This window comes from Mustela nigripes, chromosome X (genome assembly GCF_022355385.1).
Source record: "Mustela nigripes isolate SB6536 chromosome X, MUSNIG.SB6536, whole genome shotgun sequence".
Classification (NCBI taxonomy): Eukaryota; Metazoa; Chordata; class Mammalia; order Carnivora; family Mustelidae; genus Mustela; species Mustela nigripes.
The window spans coordinates 31,828,484-31,855,614 of record NC_081575.1 but is presented as its reverse complement, the minus strand read 5'-3'; the positions used below and the strand labels follow the sequence as shown (position 1 = coordinate 31,855,614).

Here is a 27,131-nt window from a genome sequence, read left to right as displayed (position 1 = left end):
GGAGCCCGATGTGGGACTCGATCCCAGGACGCTGGGATCGAGTCCCACATCGGGCTCCTTGCTTGGCAGGGAGCCTGCTTCTCCCTCTGCCTCTGCCTGCCACTCTGTCTGCCTGTGCTTGCTCTCGCTCCTCTCTCTCTGACAAATAAATAAATAAATAATAAAATCTAAAAAAAAAAAAAAAAAGATTGATTAATTGATTTGAGGGACAGCGCATGTGTACTACCTCATGTGGGTGGGGGAAGGGACAGAAGGGGAGGGAGAGAGAATCTTAAGCAGACTCTGCACAGAGTGCAGAGCCTGACAAGGGACCCAGTTCCATGACCCTGAGGTTGCGACCTGAGCCAAAACCAAGAGTCAGACATGTAACTGACTGAGCCACCCAGGCATCCCAAGAAGTACTTTATAGTAAAATCCTGCATTTGCTTATGTTGGTTTGAGTTTCTGTTGCATACTAACTGACCACCCCTGAGCATTTGATTCTTTTTCTACTGAACTTTTTGTTCCACACCTTCTCAAACTCCTATGGCTTCTGCTTATTTTCAATATGCTTTAATAACAGCTGGGAAATTCCTTTGCGTAAATGAGAGTACTACATTACAATAAAAATTTGAAAGTAATTTTTGATAATTGGGACATGATATATCAGAGCTAATAAAGAAGAAATGCATCTTCTCCCTTTGGTTGTTTTACATGAAACGCTCCTCAGTGGAGTTCTGTGTCAGTGTTCCATGAGATGAAAAAAATCAGGACAGTCACAGCTACCTTATGTTGTTACAGCGTCACTTAAGAAACGAATTGTAAAGGGGCACCTGGGTGGCTCAGTCGGTTAAGCATCTGCCTTCAGCTTAGGTCGTGATCTCAATGTCCTGGAATCAAGTCCAACGTCGGCTCCCTGCTCATCAGGGAGACCTGCTTCTTCCTCTGCCACTACCCCTTGTTCATGCTCTGTCTCTGTCTCAAATAGATTAAGTAAAATCTTTTTTAAAAAACCTGAATTGTAAAATTAAAGATTAAGAAAACGACATTCTAAATTATTCTGTACAGAGTAAGAAATAAATTGTAGTGAAAGGGCAGAGGCCACCCCAGGGTTGAAATGGGCCCTGACTCTCTTCTAAGTAATAGTCTTGTAAACACAATCCCCCCACCACTACTAAGTCAAAAGCCATAGCTAAGAAATTAATCTCACAGGGTGGGTCGGTGAAGTTACATAAATGTGCACATCGCAGTTTTGTTACTGCATGTACCTAAGGCCTCTGGGAGCTCGTATTTCACTAGTGCGTACAATAGAAAAAGTACCTGTTTTATGTTTATGCACCTTAGGTTCAAGGCTGGGTGAGTGGATCATGGACCAGACGTCAACTACCTTGACTGGGCACCATGTACAGGGCACAAACCGTATAGCCTGCCTGGCAGCCATGTGCATCTTGGCACAGAAGCTTGCACACACGCAGTAGATAACGTGTAAAACAATCAAAAGAATGCCTACATTTCACTAAATTGCCAGCTGTGCCTTCACAATGTATGGTAGCTTTTCATTCCCTCTGGCCCTTAAGTCCCAAAGTCTCTCTTGGTGAAAGACAAAGGTCAAACGTATCTTGATTGGAATACCCCATGGTCCTAGAGAGCTGTGCTCCCTCTGTTACTTAATAGCCTTGGAAAAGTTCCTCAGTTAAAGCTTCCTCCTTTGTAAAATAGGAATCCTATCTATGTAGTCTGCTGTGAAGATTAGAGAAAAGTACGTTTGCCATGCATCTAAAAGTATTTGGCATTGTTGGGGTGCCTGGGTGGTGGGAACAGTTACGCATCCGACTCTTGATTTCTGCTCAGGTCATGATCTCGGGGCTGTGGGACAGAGCCCCACATGCTGGGCTCCACACTCAGCATGGAGTCTGCTTGAGATCTCTCTCCCTCTCCCCCAACTCCCATATGCGCTCCCTCTCAAATAGAATCTTTTTTTTTTTAAAGAGTCTTTGGCAATGTAGAGTATCCATACATGCTATTTTCTTTCACTGTGTTTCTCTTTTTAGCCTACTTTCTCTACTTACTTAGATAGCTGTTTTCCTCTGGAAAGTATAGAGCCGAAAACTCTGTTAAATGTTGTTCTCTTTGGGTGCCTGGGTGGCTCAGTGGGTTAAGCCGCTGCCTTCGGCTCAGGTCATGATCTCAGAGTCCTGGGATCGAGTCCCGCATTGGGCTCTCTGCTCAGCGGAGAGCCTGCTTCCCTCTCTCTCTCTGCCTGCCTCTCCATCTACTTGTGATTTCTCTCTGTCAAATAAAAAAAAAAAAAATGTTGTTCTCTTTGCCAGGTAATAATTATCCTCATAATAAGAGTTTACGTTTATTAAGTGCTTGGTGTATCTAGGAACTATTCCAAACCCTTCTGAGTATTATTTCGTGTAATGCTTACAACAGCTTTATGAGGTAGGGACTGATATGGTCACCAGTTTACATTAGATGAAATTTAAATCTAAGGGAGGACAATAGGCTTAACCTGAATTGCACCAGAACTGCTGGCGGAGTTGAAATGAGCATTCAGGCACTCCCACTTGAGAGTCCTCATTCTTAACTACTCAAATTATACCATCTCACAGGGCATCTCCGGTTGATCACAAGTGAATATTTATCCTTGTTAACATGCACAACTGTCCTCTAAAATTTCTCTGCTTTGTAATCAAAGAGAACGTGACACTAAATATCAAGAATGCTGTCTTTGAATCGATTGTGGTTTCTTAGGAGAGGGGGCACACTCTTTAGGTTGAGAAGCTGGATTCTGGCTTCTGAGTGCCCGAGTTTGAATCTTGTTTTAGATGCCTTGCAAACATACCTCAGTTTCTTCATGGGTTAAATAGAAGTGGAAAAAAAATCCTAATTTTTTGCATGAGGATTAAATATGGTTACACAGGTTAAATAGAGGACTTCGCTGAGTTCTTAATATATGCAGGCACTAGTTTATATAGTTGTCTGTATATTTCTATTCAGGACCCACCCACCATATTTCAGGTTATAGTGTGCACCCTAAAGTATGTCATACCTTAGGAATTCTTTTTTTTTTTTTTTAAGATCTTATTTATTTATTTGACAGAGAGAGATCACAAGTAGGCAGAGAGGCAGGCAGAGATGGGGGGGGAAGCAGGCTCCCCACTGAGCAGACAGCCCGATGCGGGGCTCGATCCCAGGACCCTGAGATCATAAACTGAGCTGAAGGCAGAGGCTTAACCCACTGAGCCATCCAGGCCCCCCAGGAATTCTTATTATAAGAAAAGTGAATACAGCAAAACCAATAATTGGGGTTATTACACTGTATTAAATTACCTTTTGTTTTCAGAAAAAAATTATACTTCTGAGTATTTTTCAAACAGGGAACTTACTTTTCTCATATACACAAAAAAACGATTTATAACACTTCAAACTAGGGGTGCCTGGCTGGTTCATTTGGTAGAGCAGGTGACCCTTGATCTTGTGAATTTGAACCCCATGTTGGGTGTAGAGATTACTTAAAAATAAAAGCTTAAAGAAAACCGCTTCAAACTAAGCACACTATTTCAGGAAAAAGTTGATTGATGTATTCTTTCTTTTCTTTTCTTTCTTTCTTTCTTTCTTTCTTTCTTTCTTTTCCTTCCTTCCTTCCTTCCTTTCTTTCTTTCTTTTTCTTTTTCTTTTTTATGGAAGCTCTATACCCAACGCAGAGCTTGAATTCAAGCCCCTGATATCAAGAGTCACAGACTCTTCATACTGTGCCCCACAAAACTCAGTGGTTTAAGACAACAAGCATTTAGGGGCACCTGGGTGGCTCAGTAGATTAAAGTCTCTGCCTTCGGCTCAGGTCATGATCTCAGGGTCCTGGGATCGAGCCCCGCATCGGGCTCTCTGCTCAGCAGGGAGCCTGCTTCCTCCTCTCTCTCTGCCTGCCTCTCTGACTACTTGTGATCTCTCTGTCTCTGTCAAGTAAATAAATAAAATCTTAAAAAAAAAAGACAACAAGCATTTGTTTTCTCACAGTTTCTATGTGTCAGTAATCTGGGCCTGATTTACCTCGGTACCTCTGCTTAAGTCTCTCTAACAGAGCTCAAAAGAGGGATGAATTGCTTTCAAGCTCACTCGACATTTGGCACACCTCAAAAGACCAACCATGAAGCTCTCTTGGATGGTGCTCAGCAGGCCTAAGTTCCTCTTAGGCCATTGCCCAGAGATCGCAGCTTCTTGCTATTGGGGCCTCTCCACAGAGCTCCTGAGACAATGGGAGCTGGTTTCCTCAGAGGAATGGCTCCAAGAGAGACAGAGAGAAAAGATGGAATCTAGAGTTGTTTTGGTAACCTTGAGAAGTGGCTTTCTATGCAGTTTACCACTTGAACTGTTTTTTTCTTTGTCAGAAGCAAGTCGCTGGTTCCACTCCACACTCAAGGAGAAAGGATTACACAAGGACATTAAACTCAGAAGGCAGAGGCCTTTGGGGCCATTTTGGAGACCGTCTTCCATAACTGAAGTGGAGTAAAGCAAAAGGTAGCTACTAATCCATTGTGTCAAATTCATATTATTAGTTAACGGTCAGTTTTTAAAATGTTGTTGATTACTTAACTCTTATTAATAGCATTTCTCTTTCCATGCTTAAGTATGGAATCACTACGCCTCCTTTAAATTAATTTTCCTTTCAACGCTTAGTATAGCTTCCCCTGGATACCCATCTTTTCCTTCCTTTTTATTAGCCTTCTACATGTTTTCCACCAAAATGTTCAGGAAAAAGATGGGCGGCATTAAATCAAGAGCGTAATTATTTGGATTGCCTCACATGTGATACATATGTCTCGGGAACTGAGTCTTTTCTGTGAAGTGGATTTTATTAAAAGATGATGAAATCAGTACTAAGATGGGGGTCAAGTTTTAACATTACTAGCAGACTCCATATTAGAACAAGAGAATTGTATCCAGAAAGGACTATGGGTGTCAGCTGGCTAGCCTACATGATACTTGAAGGCCTTCTAGGATGCCATTTTTCAACTGCTTGTGTGTACTGAAAAAAATCGTCAAAATGTGCCAGAAACATTTACACTTGCTTTCATTTTTGAACACTAACAGTAGTGAAGTTAGGAGCTGGCAGAGTTTGAACGTTAATATACACTTATGTGAGTTTAAGAAGTTATTTATGATTTTTGCTCACTTTTTCAAATGCCTCTGTGGGAAATAATTGCTGTTCTATTATGAAAATGGGAAAGTTTAATGGTCTTATAATAGGCTGCATTTTGTACATCTCTCTTTCAGTCTTCAAATAGAGCTCTCGTCAGTGGCATTTGGGAATGTCAAGAACATTCTGTGTCCTGTTACATAGATGTATTTAATTAACCTGACTTCATGTCTAACTCTGGCTCCATAGACAAAGTTCAGAAAAAACCCAGGGTTTACCTCATTCTTATCATGTGTATCAACCCAACCGGAATCTTTGCTCACTGACCTTCTACTCATCGATGGTATAATGGCACAAATACAATGCAGAGGACTGGGTTTATTTTAAAATAAATACAGGCCAATTTCATTGTAACGTCTCACGTAGGCTACAGAGTAAAAAGTAAGTGTAGTCCCATTTCTCAGTCTGCTCTATTACCAGAAGTTCTCATTCTAGCATATCTCTGTATTTTCAAGACAGAGCTGTGCATCTACAATCAACTACATACATCCATCTATTTAACTCAGGGCACCTTATAGATGTTACATATGTGCCCGACTGGTACCATGATATGCACTGTTGTGTTACATCTGCTTAACAACAGACCTTCAAGGGGTACCTGGGTGGCTCAGTGGGTTAAGCCTCTGCTTTCGCTCAGGTCATGATCTCAGGGTCCTGGGATCGAGCCCCGCATCGGGCTCTCTGCTCAGCAGGGAGCCTGCTTCCCCCTCTCTCTCTGCCTGCCTCTCTGTCTACTTGTGATATTTCTGTCAAATAAATAAATAAATTCTTAAAAAAAAAAAAACAATAGACCTTCAATACCTGTTCACAGCAGTGTAATGTTATAATCCAGTTTAATAGCTTTATGGCATTCTCTTGTGTAGTTGGACCATGACTGATTTAACCAGTCTGATACTGATGAACTTCTGTATCGTTGCCAACTCTTCCCCACTAACACAATGCTACTGAAAGTTGTGTTTGCCTACTTATGAGATTTTGTATGACAGATGCCATTGGGTCAAACGATATTGAATTCTACATCTTCAGAAATTGACAAATTGTCCTCTGAAATGTTTGCATTGACTTATAATCAAGGTGTGAATTAATTTTCAAGAATTTTCACAATTATATAAACTATTTACTGAGCTATGTAGAGGAAAACCCAACATTTCTGATCAGGGAACAGTAACATATCTGACTAATACCACAAAGAGGTACTTACTGCTTACCTTGTTTGGCTTCATTCTGAGTTTGAATTGCGGCCCAACTTCAGGTAATTTCACATCAGTTCTGACCCTACCCTGATTTTCAGCAGGCAAATTTTGTTGTTCTTTCAATTAAGCAATTTTATCTTCCTAGGAGTTGTTTTTAAATTAAACCCTTAAATTGTGTACTCAGTGATAAGGATACCTTTCTTTATAAGATTTAATGTTCTATTACAGAAACCAGACTTCGCCTTAGAAAACATAAACGACAGAAGATTGGACCAACAGGGGACACACGCAAAATGATAAACTACAGGGTCCTAAACCTCATACCCAACAGAAACAACTATTTAACAATAATACATCTGTATTGGAAATACAGATGGAAATAGTACTGGGAGAGCCCCAAGGTACAGTGAATAGCTCCACCAAAAAAGTAGATCACAAAAACAGAGGACAGCATAGAAAATCGTAGGAAGCATTTCCCCTGTGCTACCCCATCTCCCAGGCTAACACAACTTGGTAGCAAAGGGAATCTCCTTGGCTATGGCTTCCCACTGTGGGGCAAAAGGAGAACAGTAGCCTTCACCATTAAGGACCCCGGCAGTTGAAGTCACCACCACAGAAACTCGAGTCCTTTAACCACTGATGAGCCTCAGAGTCTTGGCCAGGACTGATGCTGATGGACCTGCACAGGGTCTATACCATACCCAGTGCCCACTGTTGCATCCTTCTGGAGCAAGGGCTGCCACTGGGTCCCTTTTTCTAACCTCCCCAGCCATGATGCCACCGTGGGCAAGGCTGTGCTCTGATATAACCACTGTATATGTACCTATAACCGTGTCTTGGTACTGGTGTTGTGTATGGGCCTATAATTCAACCCTGCAATCATCCCACTTCTAGCCCGCTAACCTGGCATCTCCAAATGCACCTATAACTGGCATCCCCATGTGTCTCTTTACCCAGCACTAGCCCCTGTGCCACCATGCTCCCAAGTCAGGTGGCAACTTTCTGCTCATCTGCAGGTAAATCTTAGAAAGTCAGTAAAAGATGACTGTTCCTTCAAATGTGAAGATACCGACTCAAAACTATAAGGAATATAAAAATCCAAGGCAACATCATGCCACCAAAGGAACACAACAAACTTCCAGTAACTAACCCAGAGAAAGAAACATCTATGAGACTTCTGACTAATAGAAAATAATGATTTTAAGGAAACCCGGCAAACTAGAAGAGATCAAGGATAAAGACGTCAACAGAAACCCAGGAATAGAACAAATTCACCAGTGAGATAGGAAATACACAAAAGACCCAAAAGAATTCTGATGGAGAAAATACAAAAATAAATACAAAACTTCAACAGCAGATTTGATCAATCAGAAAAAAGAAGCACTGAATTTGAAAACCATTCGTTTGAGCTCATAGAGGATGCTGGACAAGAAGGCTTTAGGCAGACACATAACAGCAAGGTCCATGAGCTAAGCAAGTGCCAGTGGAGGCAACATAAGGACTTTGCATGGGGCAGGATAGCCCAGGATTTGACCTCCTCCTGCTTCACAAAAGGCTAGCCATGAGCCATCACTGTAGCACCACAGGCTCCAGCAGATCTTTCTCCTCCCCTTCAGCCTGAGTTGGGAGACAACTGGTCACCCACATCAGTTAGAGGGGGATGAATTTTTTGGACTACCTTCTTCTTCTTCTTCTTTTTTTTTAGATTTTATATATTTATTTCAGAGATCACAAGTAGGCAGAGAGGCAGGGGGAAGCAGGCTCCCTGCTGAGCAGAAAGCCCAATGGGGGGCTTGATCCCAAGACTCAGGGATCATGACCTGAGCCGAAGGCAGAGGCTTTAACCCACTGAGCCATCCAGGCCCCCCTTGAACTACCTTCTATTAAGGTTCACCAATAACATACGCAGCCATGCTGTGCTCTCATTGCAAGGGATTGTGCTAAGGGCTTGAATGGATGATTTTACCACTGAAGATTAGATTAACTCCATCATCCTCTCCCCATAAACTTTGTATAAACCAAGTGTTGGACTTCACCTGAATACTGCAAAAATTAACGGTTCAGATAGATTTATGATAAACTGATTAAAACTTTTTCTGTAAGAAGAAAAATGAAGACCAATTATTTCAAAATGAACATGAAGTCTCACCTTCTAAAGTGCTTTCTCATTAGTCCCTTCCATAGTTAAGGTGTTAAAGCTGTGATTGACATTATTCTTCTAATGAATCCGCATTGCCTGTACAAAGGGAGAAGACATTTTCAAATTTAAGAACTTCATTATGAGTATAACCTTCCCTCGCTGAATGTTCTTTTCTTGTTGCATGAATCAAAAGACAAATCAGATTCTAGCATTTTAAAATGTAGCGTTACTTATGGAAAATCTTGCATAAAGTTGTGTATGTATTGTGTATACACCTCAAATTCAAATTTATGGCTTTGATTTATCTTCTAAAGAAAAGTGAGTAACACAAATTAATACTTAGTCATAACCACAAAAAGATGAGTACAGGCATTGGTTTTAAGTGTCATTTTGTACCGTTTCCCTATGTTTTCTATACTGCATTATTCAACCTCCAAAATCACTAGCCTTCTCCTTAAAGAAAAAGTTAAAATTAAAAAACTCAACATGGTGCACCTATTTTTTTTTTTTTATCAAATCACATACATGGAAGCATATAATCCAACTGAATTGAATAACAAATTCCTGGTGAAGTGTCACTAAAAGGTAGAAATGCACATTGAATAGTTATCAGATTGTTCCCTGTATCGAACTTTATAGAATTTGAAACACTGAATAAAGCATTAATACATTAATGAATTATCCATTGTGATTAAAATTATCAAGTGGTTTTTTCAGTATTAAAAACTGTTCAAAACATTTACACAAAGTATTATGCTATATAAATGGGACCAAATAATTTAGCTAGTGTAAACAAGTATTAAATTATATGTCAAGCTTTGAGTTAAATTTGAGATTAAAAATAAAGCATTTGGCAAGCAACAAAGATAATTAGTTAATTTGAAAATTTCTTAGGCATTGGAATAGTTTGAGATTTATTATGTCTGTTTTATCTTTGTATACAATGTGAATTCATTGACAATGATAAAACAAAGAATATGGTTGAAAAATTGATCAATAGGATCATGTTTTTCATAATTCAGGACCTACATAATTTCATTATTTATAATCACCATTACTATTTATTACCCTCTAACTCCAACATGGGGCTCAAACTCACAACCCCAAGAGTTGTATGTTTCACTGACTAAGCCAGCCAGGTGCCCCAATTATCATTACTGTTAAACAACTCTTGTATATGCAGTGACATGAAACATTATCATTTACTTTACTTATTGTAAACAAACACTTATTTTAATTAATTTATTTATACAGACCTCAAACTAACATAACACTGGATGATAACTACGCTGGAATTAAAATGCTAGTTTCAGGCGTACAATACAGTGACTCAACAGTTCCATATATTCCTCATTGCTCATCAAGCTAAGTGCATACTTAATCCCCTTCACCTATTTCTCCCATTCCCCACTCCCCTCCCCTCTCATAGCCCTCTGTTCTCTAGGGTTAAAAGTCTGTTTCTCAAGTTTGTCTTTTCTTTTCTTTGCTCATCCTTCCCTTTTGTTACTTAAGTTTTGCATATGAGTGAAATCATGGTATTTGTCCTTCTCTGACTTGTTTTGCTTAGCAATATACTCTCTAGATCCATACAAGTCATTGAAAATGGCAAGATTCCATTCTTGTTAATGGCTGCATAATCCATTGTGTGTATGTATGTCCATTCATCTATTGATGGACACTTGGGCTGCTTCCATATGTTGACTAGTGTAAATACTGCTGCATTAAACATACATATATACATAGGTGTGTATGTATATCTGCAGTGTTTTTGTATTATTTGGATAAATACCCAGTACTGAAATGCCTGGATCATAAGGTAGTTCTGTTTTTAACTTTTTGGGTAACCTCCATACTCTTCCACAGTGGCTGAATCAATCTGCCTTCCCATCAATGGCTCACAAGGGTTCCTTTTTCTCCACATCCTCGCCAACATTTATTGTTTCTTGAGTATTTTAAATTTTAGCCATTCTGAAAGGTGTGAGGTGTTATCTCATTGTGGTTTTGATTTACATTTCCCTAATGAGGAGTGATCTTGAGCATCTTTTCATGTGTCTGTTGGCCATCCGGGTGTCCTCTTTGGAAAAATGTCTGTTCAGGTCTTTGGACTATTTTTAATTGGGTTATATATTTGTATGTACTGAAATGTATTAATTATTTATATATTTTGGATACTAATCTTTTATCAGATGTATCATTTCTAAGTATCTTCTCCTGTTCATTAGGTTTTCTTGTAGTCTTCATAGTTGTTTTCTTACTGTGCAGAAGCTTTTTATTTTGATGTAGTGCCAATAGTTTTTGGTTTCCCTTACTTCAAGAGACAGATCTAGAAAAATGTTGCTCTGGCGGATTTCTTCTAGGATTTTTATGGTTTCAGCTCTCACATTTAGGTCCTTAATCCATTTTGAGTTTGCTTTTGTGTATGGTTTAAGAAAGAGCTACAGTTTCATTCTTTTGCACACTGTTGTCCAGGTTTCCCAACACCATTTGTTGAAGAGACTGTCTTTTTTTCATTTCCTATTCTCGCTTCCTTTGTTGAAGCTTAATTGACCATATAATCATGGCTTTATTTCTGGGCTGTCTATTCTGTTCCATTGATCTCTTGTGTCTGTTTCAGTGCAAGTACCATACTGTGTTACTACAGCTTTGTAATATAACTTGAAGTCTGGAATTGTAATGCCTACAGTTCTGTTGTTCTTTATCAGGACTCCTTTAGCTTTTCAGGGTCTTTGTGATTTCATACAAATTTTAGGATTTTTTTGTTCTAGTTCTGTGAAAAATGCTGTTGCTATTTTGATAAAGATTGCATTATATCTATAGATTGCTTGGGTAATATTACATTTAATAAAATATTTGGTGTTGCAATGCATGAGCATGGAATGTGTTTCCATTTCTTTGTGTTATCTTCAGTTACTTTCATCAGTGTCTTATAGTTTTCAGAGTACAGGTCTTCCACCTCTTTGGATAGGTTTATTCCCAGATATCTTATCTTTGGTACAACTGAAATGGGATGCTTTTCTTAAATTCATCTTCTGCCGCTACATTACTACTGTATAGAAATGCAATGAATTTCTGTACATTGATTTTCCATCCTATGACTTTATTGAATTCACTTATCAGTACTAGTAGTTTACCAGTGGACTCTTCAGGGTTCTCTATATGCAGATAATAAAGGTTTCACTTCTTCCTTACTGATTTGGATGCCTTTTAATTCTTTTTGTTGTCTGATTGCTGTGGCTAGGACTTCCAGCACTATGTTGAATAAAAGTGGTGAGGGTGGAGAAATCTATTTTTTTCCTGCCTTTAGCAGAAAAGCTCTCATTTTGCCCCTTCAAGGATGATATTAGATGTGCATCTTTGATATATGGCCTTGATGATGTTAAGGTTTCCTCTAAGACTACTTTGTTTTTATCCTTTCTCTTGTTGATGTGATGTATCAAATTGATTGATTTCTGAATATAGAACCACACTTGCACATCTAGAATAAATCTGACTTGATTGTAGTTAATGATTTTTTTAATGTACTGTTAGCTTCATCTTGTTAGTATTTTTCTGAGGATGTTTACATCGATGTTCATCAGAGATGTTGGCCTGTAGTTTTTTTGTTTGTTTTTGTGGAGTCTTGATCTTGTTTGGGCATCAGGGTAATGCTGGCCTCATTAAATTAATTGGGAAATTTTGCTTCATCTTCTATTAGTTAGGAAGTTTTGAGAAGAATATGTATTAGCTCTTCTTTAGATGTTTTGTAAAAATTCACCTGAGAGGTTGTCAGGTTCTGGACTTTATTTGTTGGGAGGCTTGTTTATTACTGATTTAATTTCATAGCAGGTAATTGGTCTGTTCCAATTTTGTACTTCTTCTTGCTTCAGTTTTGGTAATTTATGTGTCTCTAGGAATTTAGGGTGCCCAGTTTGTGGCATATAATTTTTCATAATTTTTTTTTACACTTGCTTGTATTTCTGTGGTATTGGTTGTTATTTTTCCTCCTTCATTTGTGATTTGGATTGAGTCCTCTCTCTTTATTTTGATGAGTCTACCTAGAGATTTATCAATTTTCTTGGTCTTTTCAGAGAACAAGCCCCTGATTTGATTAATATGTTCCAATTTTTTTTTCAGTTTCCTCTCTTTTTTCTTAATTTAAGTGGTCTTCACACGCGACATGGGGCTCAAACTCACAACTCTGAGATAGAGTAGCATGCTCTACCAACTGAGCTAGCCCCGCATTCCTGTTTTTTGTTTTGTTTTGTTTTTTTAGTTTCTAGGTCATTTATTTCTGCTCTAATCTTTATTGCTTCCTTCCTTCTACTAGTTCTGAATTTTGTTTGTTCTTTTTTCTAGCTCCTTTAGGTGTTAAGGGTAGGTTGTTTGAGATTTTTCTTGCTTCTTGAGGTAGGCCTGTATTGCTATAATCTTCCCTCTTAGAACTGCTTTTCCTGCATCCCAAAGATTTTGGACCCATGTTATCATTTTTACTCTTCTCCATGTATTTATAAATTTCTTCCTTGACTTCTTGGATTGACACATTCATTGATTAGTAGCATATTATTTAATCTCCATGTATTTGTTCTCTCTCCAGATTTTTTCTTGTGGTTGATTTTGATTTTCTTAGTGTTGTGGTCAGCATGTATGCATGGAAGACTTCGATCTTTTCAAATTTCTTGATACTTGTTTTGTGGCCTGATTTGTGATCTATTCTGGAGAATGTTCTGGAGAATATGCAGTTGAATGGAATGTGTATTTGCTGTGTTAGGATGGAATGTCCTGAATGATCTGTTGAATCCATCTGGTCCAGTGTGTCATTCAAACTTTCTTTATTGACTTGTAGTTTGGATGATCTACCCATTTATGTAAGTGCAGTGATAAAGTCCCCTACTATTATTGTATTACTATCAACTAGTTCTTTTATGTTTGTTATGCACCATGCTGGGTACACTATAGGACTTATTTTCATAAGGCCACTACTTCCAAGTGCAGGAGATGGAGCTGATTTTTCTAACACAAAAAAAACAGACACACAGTCTTAGAGGAAATTAGGAGACACAGGCATATGTCCCAGATGAAAGAATAGGACAAAACTGTAGCAAGACACCTAAAGAAGACAGATATAACTAATATGCTTGATGGAGTATATAAAGTAATGATCATAAAGATATAGGACTTGAGAAAAGATCGGAGTAAGCCCCTTAACAAAGTAAACCCTTTAACAAAGATATAAAAAAGAACCAATCAGATGAAGAACACAACAAGTGTAATTAAAAATACAATAGCTAGAATAAAGAGCAGGCTAGAGGATGCAGAAGAATGAATTAGTGACCTGGAGGACATAGTAATGGAAAGTAATCAAGCTGAACAGGTGAGGAAAAATTTATGCAAAATGAAAATAGACTTAGGGAACTCAGGAACACCATCAAGCAAACTAACATTCACATTCTAAGGCTCTCAGAAGAAGAGACAGAAAGGGGGCAATTTATTTGAAGAAATAATAGCTGAAAACTTCACTCAACAGGAGAAGGAAGTAGATATCTATATCCAGGAGGCACAGAGATCTCTCAATAAAATCAAGGCATGGTGGTCCACATAGCAAGACACACAGTAATTAAAATGGCAAAAGGTAGTGATAGAGAGAATTTTAAAATCAGCAAAAGAAAATAGTTACATACAAGGGAAACCCCATAAGGCTATCTGCTGATATCTCAGCAAAAACGTTGCAAGCCAGCGGAGACTGGCATGATCTATTTGAAGTGTGAAAGGAAAATAATCTGGAACCAAGAATACACCATCCAGAAAGACTGTCATTCAGAATGGAAGGAGAAATAAATAAAAGGTAAAGGAATTTATCACCACTAAACCAGCCCTACAAAACTGTTAAAGGGGACTCTGAGTGGACAGGAAAGGATATAAGTAAGAATAAGAAAAGTAGGAAGAACAAAAGCAGTAAAAAATAAGTACATCTATAAAAATCAGTTAAGAGACTCATAAAATAAACAAATGTAAAGTATGGCATCCTCTACCTAAAATGTGGGGGAAAGGAAGAGGAAAGAATGGGTTCAAACGTGATCAACTATCGACTTAATTTAGACTGTGATTGAAGAAGATAATGCCTACAAATCTAATGGCAAATAAATCAAAATCCAGTAACAGATATGCAAAAGATAAAGAAAACGGAAGCCATGTGTATCACTAAAGAAAGCCAGCAACCTGTGAGAGAACAGAGTAAGAGAAAGATTAGAGAAGAACTACACAAACAGCCACAAAACAAGTAACAAAAAAGCAATAAATATATACCTATCAATCAATACATTGCATGGAAATGTACTTCTCACTTCAAAAGACATAGGGTGATGGAATGGATAAAAAAAAAACCAAGACCCAGCTAACTGCTGCCTACAGTAGATTTCATTTCAGACTTAAAGACACAAGTAGATTGAAAGTGAGGGAATGGAAAATTTTTTTTTCATGCCAATGGGTATGAAAAGAAAGCCAGGGTGGCAATACTCATATTGGACAAAATAGGCCTTAATTTTTTTTTCTTCCAGAGAGAGAGAGAGAGAGAGAGAGAGAATGTGCACAAGTTGGGGAGGAGAGGCAGAGGGAGAAGGAGAGAAAGAATCTTATGCAGGCTCCATGCCCAGTGTTGGGCCTTATGGCAGGGCTTGATCTCATGATGCAAGACCATGACCTGAGCCAAAATCAAGAGTCAGATGCTTAGCTGACTTAACCACCCAGGTGCCTCCCAACATAGACCTTTAAACAAAAACTAAATGAGACAAAGACGGATGCTTTATAATAATAAAAGGGGTAATCCAACAAAAAATATACTATTTTTTATGAAGATGTAACTCTCCCCCCTCAAAAAAAACCTGTTTGTTTTAGGATATTTTCTTTCAATATCTGAAAGCTGAAGGTATTTTTATTATAGCTGTAAACAGATTTATTCTAAATGTGCTAAAACATGATCTTGAGTCCTCTGTTTGTGTCTCTTTCATGCCCTGAAAATCTGAAAGGTAATCCAAACTATCTGGCCTGTTTTAAAATATTCAAATAAGAGTAACAACTTTTAACACTAGCCTTTTAGATTTCATGAAGGTGATAATACTTAGCAAGTTCCCTTCTATGACACATAAAAAACTTACTATCCAAATCCAAGTCAGCCATGGGAGATCAGTGTGTTTATCATGGACTGTTTGTGTTTTGTAATTTTCAAAATGCAATTATAGCATTTTTATTTTTATTTCTTTTTGGATGTGGTGGAATGGATAAGCAGATTTATGGCTTAAGAGACTGGCTAGACAGAATGCTAGGCAATATAAAGAAATGAGAGGAGGAGTAGTCTGGACTACACAGAAACAGAATGTGCTTCAGAAAATTTGTGTTTTTTTAAAATCACTGTATTTTTTGTTGTTTATATCTGCAATTTTTGCCCATACAGTGTTTATTTAACGTTAATGAAAAGATTCCTTCCCACCACTTTTGTTGTTGTTCATCATGGTAAGTATACTCCTTAGTCCCCATTCCCTATTACCTCACCCACAACTAACTTCCCTTCTGGTAACCATCAGTTAGTTCTCCATAGCGAAGACTGTTTCTTGGTTTATCTCTCTCTCTCTTCTCTTTCCTCATTGGTTTTGTTTCTTCAATTCTACATATGAGTGAGATCACATGGTATATTTGTCTTTCTCTGACTGACTTTGCTTAGCAATGTACTCTATACCTCCATCCATGTTGTTGAAAATGGCAAGATTTCATTCTTTTTTATGGTGGAATAATATTCCAGTGTGCACGCATGCGCGCGCGCGCACACACACACACACACACACACACACATTTATATACCACTTCTTCCTTATCCATTCATTTGTGATGGACACTTGGGCTACTTTCATAGCTGGGCTATTGTAAATAATGCTGCAGTAAACAGGAGTGCATGCATAGCTTTGAATTAGCATTTTTGTATTTTCTGGGTTAGTAAGCAACAATGCAATTCTTGCATCATAGAGTAGTTCTATTTTTAATTTTTTGAGGACCTTCCATACTGTTTTCCACAGTGGGTGCACCAGTTTACATTCACACCAACAGTGCATGAGAGTTCCTTTTTCTCCACATCCCCATCAAACATGTGTTTGTTGTTTTTTTTCTCTTTTAAATTGTATCCATTCTGACAGGTGTGAGGTAATATCTCACTGTAGTTTTGATTTTCCTGTCCCTGATAATCAGTGATATTGATGCAAGCGATACTGAGTTCCAACTAGGAGGACTACTTCAAATAAAAAGTTTCTGTACAGTGAAGGAAACAGTCAACAAAACTAAAAGGCAACCTTACTGAATGAAAGAAGATACTTGCAAGTGACATATGTGATACAGGATTAGCAACCAAAATAAAAAGAATTGATACGATTCAATACTAAAAAAAATGGGTAACCCGATTAAAAAATGGGAACAAGACATGAACAGACATTTCTCCAAAGAAGGCACACAGACACATGAAAAGATGCTCACAATTACAACATTTTAATATTGGTCAACAGAGTTTTACAAAAATAAAATCTAAATTACTAAGCTTTGAAGAGAAGTAATTTGAAATTATACACTCGGAAAAAGAAAATGGAAAAAAGAAGAAAAAGGTGGAAAAAGTATAACAGAATTTAGGAACATTTAAAAACTGCATTATTGGAATATCAGCAGGAGAAAAGAGAAAAAAGTTAGATTATTTAATGAAATAATAGCCATCAACTTCCCAAAATGTAGAACAGAAATGGATATCCAGATTCATGGAGATCTAAGAACTATAAAGAGGGATAATTCAAAGAAGACCATACACAGACATACTATAATAATACAGTCAAAAATCAAGGACACAGAGAACTGTGAAAGCCACAACAGTAAAGTAGAATTGCATCTAATTAAAAAGTTTCTGCTCAGGAAAGGAGTGAATAGAAAACTTACAGAATAGTAGAAAATGGTTGTATACCACATGTAAGTTATTAATACCCAAAATATATAAGGAACATCTACAACTCATTAGCAAAGTAACTCAACTTAAAAGAAAATGAGCAAAGGACACAGACATTTCTCCAAAAAAGACTTAGAGAAGGACAAAAGGTATATGAAAAGGTGCCCAATATCACTCATCATTAGGAAAATGCAAAGCAAACCCACAATGCAATTCTGCTTCACATCTTTAGAATTGCTTTTATTAAAAAGCCAAAAAATAACAAGCATTGGTGAGAATGTAGAGGAAAGGTCATCTTTGTACGTTTTTGGTGGGGATGTAAATGGTATACCCATTATGGAAGCAGAATGGAGATTCCTCAAAAAACTAATGATGGAAGTACGATATGATCCAGCAATTCCATTTCTAGGTATGTATCCAAAGGGTACATTGTAGCAGCATTCTTATGCTCATTGTAGCAGCATTCACAGTAGCCAAGACATGGAAACGTGTCCATTAATGGAGGAATGGATAAAGGAAATGTGAGAAATACATATAGCACATGTATCTTTTGTGTGTGTGTGTGTGTATGGACACACACACACACACACACACATATACACATATATCCACACATAAAAAATATATGATCATACAGAAATGTAGAATCTAAAATAGATTCGTAGAAAAAATGTAGAATGTGTGTTATCTGGGCTTGGCTGGGGGGGGCAGAGATGTTGGTCTCAGCGTAAAAAATTTGTTATGTTTGATCCATAAGTTCTGGAGATCTAGTGTACAGCAACATGGCTAACATTAATGAATATTGTATTTTATACCAGAAATGTGGTAAGACAGTAGTAGCCCTTGTGTTCTCACCACAATATAAGAAAAATAAAATGGCAATTATGTAAAGTGATGGATGTTAATTAGTATGATTATTTCACAATAATATGTCTATTAAAGTATCACCTTGTACACTTTTTGATTTTTTAAATGATTTATTTATTTGTCAGAAGGAGCAGGTGTGCTCAAGCAGGGGGAGCAGCAGGCAGAGGGAGAAGCAGGTTCCTCACTAAGCAAGGAGCATGATGTGGGACTGGATCCCAGGACCCTGGGATCATGACCTGAGCCAAAGGCAGAGGCTTAACCAACTAAGCCACCCAGGCAGTCCTCACCTTGTACACCTTAAATATATAATTTTTATTTATTAATTGTACATCATAAAGATAGAAGAGGCAAGCAGTGGGGAGTACTGGTTAGGCACACCAACAACTTTCTGACTAACTTAATTGTTCAAATGCTAGCTCCTCTACTGAGGAACTCTTAATTTCCATGTGAATAAATCTCCCTCGGATAATTTTCTCTGCTTATATAATGGCAGTAGTAATAATACTACCAATTGCACAAGATCTTTTAAAAATTTTAAAAGAATTAAGATTTAGCATACTGGGAAACATTAAGTATTTATTTTATTACATGGTCATAATTGAATGGCAAATGAAATGAACTGCTCGAGTTTTGATCATGGTCTAGGATGAGTCTACTTGATTGGCAACATTTCCAGAAGCTTACCCCAGCTATATAGTCTTTTACCACTAACAGCCTTCTGGTACCTCTTTATAATCTTTCTTTTCCTAGACAACCCAGCCGCCATTGTTCAAGCAACCAGTGATATTTGTTATCAGTATAGATTACTTTGCATTTTACCAAGATTTATTTATAAATGGAATTCTTGGGTAGGGATGCTTTATTTTCTGGCTTTTGTTCACTCGGCCTAATTATTTTAAGATACATCTAAGCTTTTGTCCATATCAATAACTTATTGCCGAATAACATTCTGTTATGTGATACACTGAAATTTTTTCATCCGTTTACTTATATCAATAAGACATATGTTTTCTTTCTAGTTTGAGATTATTACAAATACAGCTGCTGTGGACATTCATGCACAAATCTTTTGTGTAGACATATGTTTTCATTTCTGTTGGGTAAATACCTAGGAGTGGAATGGCTGGTGTATTTTCAACATTATAAGGAACTGCAAACTATTTTCAAAGTGATTATATCATTTTGAATATCCACTAGTACTGTATCTGTGTACTTACCAGTGCTTGGTATTTTCAGACTTTTCAATTTTAGCCAATTTAGTAGTATGCAGTGGTATAGTATTATGGTTTTAATAGACATTTTCTTAATTGCTAATGGTACTGAGCATAATTTAATGTACATATTTGCGGAGTTCCTTCTCTTGCTAACTTATCAAGTATTTCACCCAGTTTTAATTCAGTGGTTTATAAGTTCTAACAATTCTTAAAGTTTTTTGTAAATATTATAGGTATAAATTCTTCGTCACTTATTTTCACTGAAAATATTTTCTCCCAGTCCATGGCTCACCTTTTCATCATTGTGTCATTACCATTTGAAGAGCAAAGGCTTATAATTTTGAGGAACTGTAATTTATTACTTTATTAATGTGTTCTATTTTATTTTATACATTTTTGTGAAATCCAAGGTTTCTAAGATTATCTCCTGCTTTATTCTTAGTCTTATAATTTTGATATACTGTGTGAAGTCAAATTGAAGTTCAGTTTTTTTCTATTTGTGTCTATGTCTATGTAATTTTCCTAGCACTATTTCCTCAAAAGATCACTCTTTCCCCATGAATTACCTTGGCAAATTTCTTAAAAATCATTTGACTATACGTGAGTTAATCTACTCATGAAACCTCTCCTGTTCCCTTGATCTATGTTCCTATAAGTCCATAAACTCTACAGTGCCAATTATTGTATTTTTCCCAATTTTATTGAGATATGATTCCCAGATAACTTTGCATGAGCTTAAGGTTATACAATGTGTTGATTTGATACACATATATAGTAAAAACGATTACCATCATAGAGTTAGCTAATACCTCCATTAGATCACATTTCCCTTTTGTAGTAAGAACATTTGGCCCTTAGAATTAAGTCATGAAATTGGTTAGTAAATCCTCTGCTTTTATTCTTTTTGTCAAGTTGTAGATAAAGATTTGAGTAAAGGTGTGTGCTAAGCATTTATCAAGTTATTCTGATGATCCTCAGCATTCTGTTGCTGGAAATATCCGCTGTTTATTGTCTTCACTGGATTTACTTTTACTTGATTTTTCTGAAGTCAGTATAGAGGTTAAAGTTACATAAGTTAAAAAATGGCCTGAGAACTCAATTCTAACCGTGCAAGGCCATCATTAATGAAGTTGAGCTGGGGAGTTCATCTGCCAAGGATATTATGCCATAAATTAATGGCTTAGAAGTGCTACCTACATGAAATTCCTAAGCATCGATGCCACTATATGATTATATTTTATTAATTTCAACAGAAGTTTTACTCAGCTTTTTTGTAGTTTCTGACTGATGGGAAATAATTGGCTACTAATGAATATATACGTTGCCTCTTTCCCTTGACTCTTTTCAATATGGAAGCAACTTTAATGTGATGTCTCTAAAAGCAGAAAAGCAACAGCTACAATCTGAATAATTCATTCAATCAAGTAACTGGATTTTTTTTTTTTATAACATCAAATGACCGGTTTGACTTTCACTAAATTGACTGATTGGTTGACACTTTGAAGAGCATTAACTTGTCATCATCATCATTACCATGAAATAGTATTTATTAAGCATCCACAGTCACAGCGATATAAAGTTAGCCAAATAATCATAGACTCTGCCCTTTAGGAGTTTATGATCTGGAAACTCAACATATCCAGATGAGCTGGATGCCATTTAGCGAAGTACTGCTGTAGGACTCTGAGAAATAGTACTAAGTGGCTGTGAAAGATCAATTTCCTTAAAAAAGAGCCAAACTATCAACCCCAAAGTAAAGCGACGTACACATTGGGTGGATGTAAGTGATCTTCTCGGTTGAGATGGTGTTATTTCGGCTGAATTTAAACTAGAGATATCCTTTCCCCTGAAAAAACTGAAGCAGCACTTAGTGAAAATGACATGTCTGAGCTTATCAAAAGCAAATGAGTTCTTCAGGAGTCTAGGATCAGGTAATGATGGTGGGGGGTGGGGGCTGCAGTGGGGAAAATGGGAATCTGGGGCATCAAAATAACTATGTTCTATTTCAACTTTGTTCCTCATGGGAGAACATTAGGTAATTCATCTGACTTTTCTGGATCTTGGTTTAGTCACCTGGAAATTGAGAAAGCTGTAATCATGTTAATGCCATCATGATATTTGAAAATTGTGCAGGGATCCTGCAATGAAAAGTGAACCCCAGATGAATTTATACAACTGTTCTTGTCACAGCAGTGAATGGCTTTTTTCTAACTGGACTGAGAGGCCTATGCTTTTGAAAATAAGTATTTGTATAAAATGCAGTTCTAATTTTTGGAGAGTATGTATAGGTTGCCATAGTTTGGGTTAATTTTTTAAGATTTTAATTGTTTATTTGAGATAGAACGAAAGTGAGAGAGAATAAGCAGGGGGAGCAGGGAGAGGAGGGGGAGGGAGAAGCAGAATCCCCAATGAGCAGGGAACCCGATGTGGGGCTCAATCCCAGGACTCTGGGATCATGACCTGAGCCAGTGTCAGACACTTAACCAACTGAACCACTCAGACACGCCATTCCGGATTAATTTTTAAGAGGTGAATGTATTTTGCCACATAGCTCAATTTAGAGCTTAGCTTTAGCTGTTAAGAATTAACTATGTCTCGGGGCGCCTGGGTGGCTCAGTGGATTAAGCCTCTGCCTTCGGCTCAGGTCATGATCTTAGGGTCCCGAGATCGAGCCCCGCATCGGGCTCTCTGCTCAGCAGGGAGCTTGCTTCCTCCTCTCTCTCTGCCTGCCTCTCTGTCTACTTGTGATCTCTGTCTGTCAAATAAATAAAAATTAAAAAAAAAGAATTAACTATGTCTCATCGATAATTCTATTAGCATTCCTCCCTTTTGTAATAATCATAAAACATAAGATTTGAGAAACCTGTTAGAAATAACGTGATCCTGGGGTGCCTGGGTAGTTCAGTCAGCTAAGCATCTGACTCTTGGTCTTGACTCAGGTCATGATCTCAGAGCTGTGGGATCAAGCCTCACATTGGGCTCTGTGCTCAGTGGGGAGCCTGCTTCTCCCTCTCCCTCTGCAGCTTCCCCAGCTGATGGTCTGTCTCTGTCAAATAAAATCTTAATGTAACCCTACGTTATCATGAAAAACATAATGAAAGTCTGAGCGTGAACTACTTATCCAAGATCCAGCAACAAGGTGAAAAGAAAGCCAGTGCTAGAATGATTCTGGACTCCTGATAGCAGTACTTCTGTCCATATTCCTATCTCCTGATAGTGGGCTAGAATGGAAAAATCACTATAGCACAGTGAGGCAAGCCTTATGAACATTGAAGAGACTACTGGTATTTCTGGGTGGGTCCCAGCATGCACAAGAGGCAATGTTTGAGGTGTGCATATGCTATTTTGGTGTCTCACACAGTCCTTAACAAATGAGATCGGATGAGGAAATTCAAGGAACTTAAAGTTGGTACTGCTCTAGGTGGCAAAGGCAAACCCTCCAGAATGTCTGACATGAAAGTCCATCATCTTTCCGCGCCCCTACAACATGCTCTGTAGGAAGCGTGCCATCACCATGTTGAAAATTCTTTCTATCCTGACCAGATGAGTCAACAGCACTGATCTGAGAGGACACTGGGAAGTTCACCTTGAGCAACTCTATTTTCTCTTCCTAAGGTTTTCTTCCATGTTACATTCCTAGACATCTAGCTCTACTGAAGCTGCTCTTACTATCCTTTTTGGGCCTGACAACCTTGAACAATATATAAAATTACTTGTCTCAGGCTTTTTTCCATCGATCTATTGCACAATCTTAGACTTTTCTTCCTTTGAAATTGTTTATTGCCTAAGTAATTAGCTTAAATATTACTAGGAAGGAAAATAATCATTTTTGTATTTATACTATGCAGACAGACATGAAAGAGGCTACTTGTATATTTTTCTTTCATTGTTCCATTTTCTTTCATTGTTTCTTTCACGAAACATACAAATTCAAGATGGATTTATAAAACTGACATTTGATGATTGATATGAACCCTTTTCTGTACCCATGACCTCAGAACAGGGCTCACCTAGTCCAGTCAGTTTCAGTGCTTCAAAAGCAGATTATGACTGAAAAAAACACAAGCTGAATGAATTCAGAAACAAATAGCCTGAGAGCAATTAGGAATAGATATTACATAGTCTTTACAAATTCTTGGTAGTGTTGGATATTTATAGAAAATATATTTTCTCTGGATATTATAGAAAGGCACAGAAACTATACACAATCTGATTTCATCTGGAGTTTAAAATCCTAGGAAAGGCTCAATGAGGATTTAGATTTGTTTTTTGAGTCAAAAGCAATTCAGAGATTCACACAATCTGTGTAGGGGAGAATTAGCTAATTATGCAGACGAAACATACAAATTCAAGATGGATTTATAAAACTGGTATCATCTCCTTTTTTTGTGATATCTGGGATAAGTTCATAAGAATTATCCTTATTTAAGATACAGTAAATAAATCCTAAGAACCTTAATTTTCAAAGATCCATTGTTTTCCCTCAGGAAGATATGTAGGGGGGAAAAAATACTGTTGCTTGTCTTCCAGTGAAACATGTTCAAATGTAAGGGTGAAATCTGCACATTTGCATGCCCTGATTACTCATAATAGAAGAGGATACTGTATATTTTAATATATAATTACATTCTGTCAATAAAACAGCAAATAAAGGCTGCTTGTTCTCATTCTGGTGAATCCTAATTTTGAGAAATTTCTACAACTGGATCTACCTTTAGACAGGTACCTGAAAGCTTTTTTGGCTTTAGAATCATTGATAGGATCTAGCTCTGCCAGGCAGGTGTGTTACTGTGGGCTAGCTTTCTCCCCAGGGGAGTGTGTATTTTGCCTGAAGAGACTCCTCTAGCATCATGGCCTATTTATACATGTTGGCTATATCTGCAGGGCAAACGTTTTTAAAGTTTAATTTAATATTTTTGTGTGTGTTTTCCAAAATTCATTGTTTAGGCACCACAACCAGTGCTCCATGCAATCCGTGCCCTCCTTAATACCCACCACCAGGCTCCCCCAATCCCCACCTCCCTCCCCTCCAAAACCCTCAGTTTCTTTCTCAGAGTCCACCATCTCTCTCAGTAATTGTGTTGCCTATCAACCGGGGAATTGGAAACTTTTCCCATCACCTATTTTTCAGACAAATGTATAGAGAAATTTGTCAGCTTTACCAAATATTCTGTTTCTTTCTTGGAAGCTACTATCATGTTCTCTCACATTGAGTTGTAGAAGTAAGTAATTGTTCCAACTCATTCAGGACTTCCGCTACTTATATAATGCTCAAATGATAATGAAGAGAGACTTCCAGTAAGATGTACTATGAAATGCTAGGTTGCTTCTTGTAAATGTTTGATTTCTTAACTAGGTGAAGACTAGCAAAAAATGGGTCTTTGAGTAAATTTGGCATTGTGCATACTTTTTTTAACACACTGAAAAATAGGCATATCTCAGAGAAATTCTAGATGCATATAACTAAACATAATAATCACAGAAAATAATAATTTGGACAAATTTGTGACTTAATTTTCAGAGAATTATGTTATTCAAGGATTCAAATTAGCAGTGTACTTTGAAAGTCTTTTGGGAGCAATAAAATTGCATCTAACCTTTTTTACCCTAATCAGACCCTTCAGCATGATTTCGAGACATGTTTGATGATTTGTTAATCTATGTGAAAATGATAAATTAGTACACTGAAAGAGGGTCTGACCTGAGGAATGGAGAATCCATATAATTCAAAACATGCCAATAAGCAGTTACTGAAATATTCTGGTTTTGGGGATACATACGGATGTGTCCGAAAATGTGCTATGTCGGGGTTGATGGAAGAATTGATATTTTTATCAGTGTAAAAGAAACTAAAGACTATCATTTCTATAGGCAATGTCTCCTATTCAGCCTCTCCCTTTCCCTTACTTCCAGTATCATGCTGCTTTTAACACAACCAATAGAGAAGTAGGAGACAGAATGGCTAGTCATGGTTAAAACCATTTCTATTGATGCTAATAAGTTAATGAGCAGACAAAAGGGCTTTCCGGGCCTTCCCCTTCATGCAAGGCACACAAAAAAGACATTATAAAAAGATAATGAAAAATAACCCATGATTTCAATCACTTTTCTTTCTTCTGACTGGTCTTTTTGTCTCAAAGAACTGTGTCAAATCTGGCCTGGTTTTTCCCACAATGCTCCTACTGTGCAGAGCCCACATTGTGGAGCCAAAACACATGGACTTTAGAAATAGACAAATTTGAGCTTCACTGACTGTATGATCTTAGGCAAGTTGCTTCACTTTTATCTGAGACTCACAGATAATTATCTCTACATAATTAACCTAGCATGTGTGAAATTCTAGCGCACATGGACTCACTTCTGTGTACCTCTTTCATAGCCATATCATTTTCTGATAAAATATTTATCTGAAAGTCATGTAATTAGGATAATTTTAAGTAGGGGGGATTATGGATTGGAAATGAAAACGGAAAGCACAGAAATGAAAGAGTAAGGAATGAGGGATTTTGTACTGAAACTTTAGGAAAGATACAGGAAATATGGAAAATTAAACCAGTCTTAGGATTCACTTCTTTTGTCAGTTAGACATGGGGAAGCTTAACTAGTGGCAGTGTCAAGAAGGTTTAGCTCCCCTATAATATTTACTAGCCCCTCGACACATTGTTATTTACAAATAACAATACATTTAAGAACAAAATGATGTGCTTATTACACGAATGCAACCTCAACATGAAGGTTCAAGAACACCATTCAAATGTAACTTGACATTACACATGCAGAAAAATGAAACAGGACTCCTATATTACACTACACATAAACTTGAGATATAATACCAAAAAACTCCTTGAAAACAGAAGGAAGGAGGTACCCAACATTGGTCTTGGCAATGATTTTTTTTTGGATACTGCACCAAAAGCAAGTATCAACAAATAAGACAACAGCAAACTTAAAAGTTTCTGCAGAAAAAAAAAAAGAAAATGAAAAAGCAACCTATAGAATGGGAGAAAATTTTTATAAGCCATATTATCATATTATCAGCTAAATATCCAAAATAGTTCTTTATAAGAACTCCTATAATTCAATTAAAGAAACAAGAATCTAATTAATCCTTCTGCTGATCTCTTAGACATATGTCCAAAGACGACATCCAAATGTCCAACAGATATGCAAAAAGATCACTAACTATCAGGAAAATACAAATCAAAATGAAAATTAGATAGTCATCTCACACCTGTTAGAATGGCTAGCATCAAGAAGGCAAAAGGATTCTGGTTCAAGATGGCAACATAGGGGGTGCCTGGTTGGCTCAACTGGTTGGGTGCCTGACTTCAGCTCGGGGCATGATCTCTGGGATGAAGCCCTGCATGGGGTTAGCTGCTCAAACCTTTTCCTCTACAGCTCCCACTGCTTGTGCTCTCTCTCACACTCTCCCAAATAACTATAAAATCTTTAAAAAAAAAAAAAGGCAACACAGGAAGATCCTGTAGTCCCATCCTTCCACAGACATACTAAATCTACTACTACCTATGGAACAATTTCTTGAGGAAAAATTCCTAAAAAAAATTTGACTTTTTTTTTTTTAAGATTT

At 37.4% G+C, this 27,131-nt stretch overlaps 1 long non-coding RNA gene across 1 annotated transcript in view; it reads right to left on the bottom strand.

Annotated features, from left to right (window-relative positions):
• Positions 1-27,131, bottom strand: part of LOC132006916 (uncharacterized) — a 181,066-nt gene that overhangs the window by 4,131 nt on the left and 149,804 nt on the right. The window contains exon 3 of the long non-coding RNA XR_009401258.1: positions 8,525-8,611. This is a non-coding gene — a long non-coding RNA (uncharacterized LOC132006916). The remainder of the gene's footprint in view (positions 1-8,524; positions 8,612-27,131) is intronic.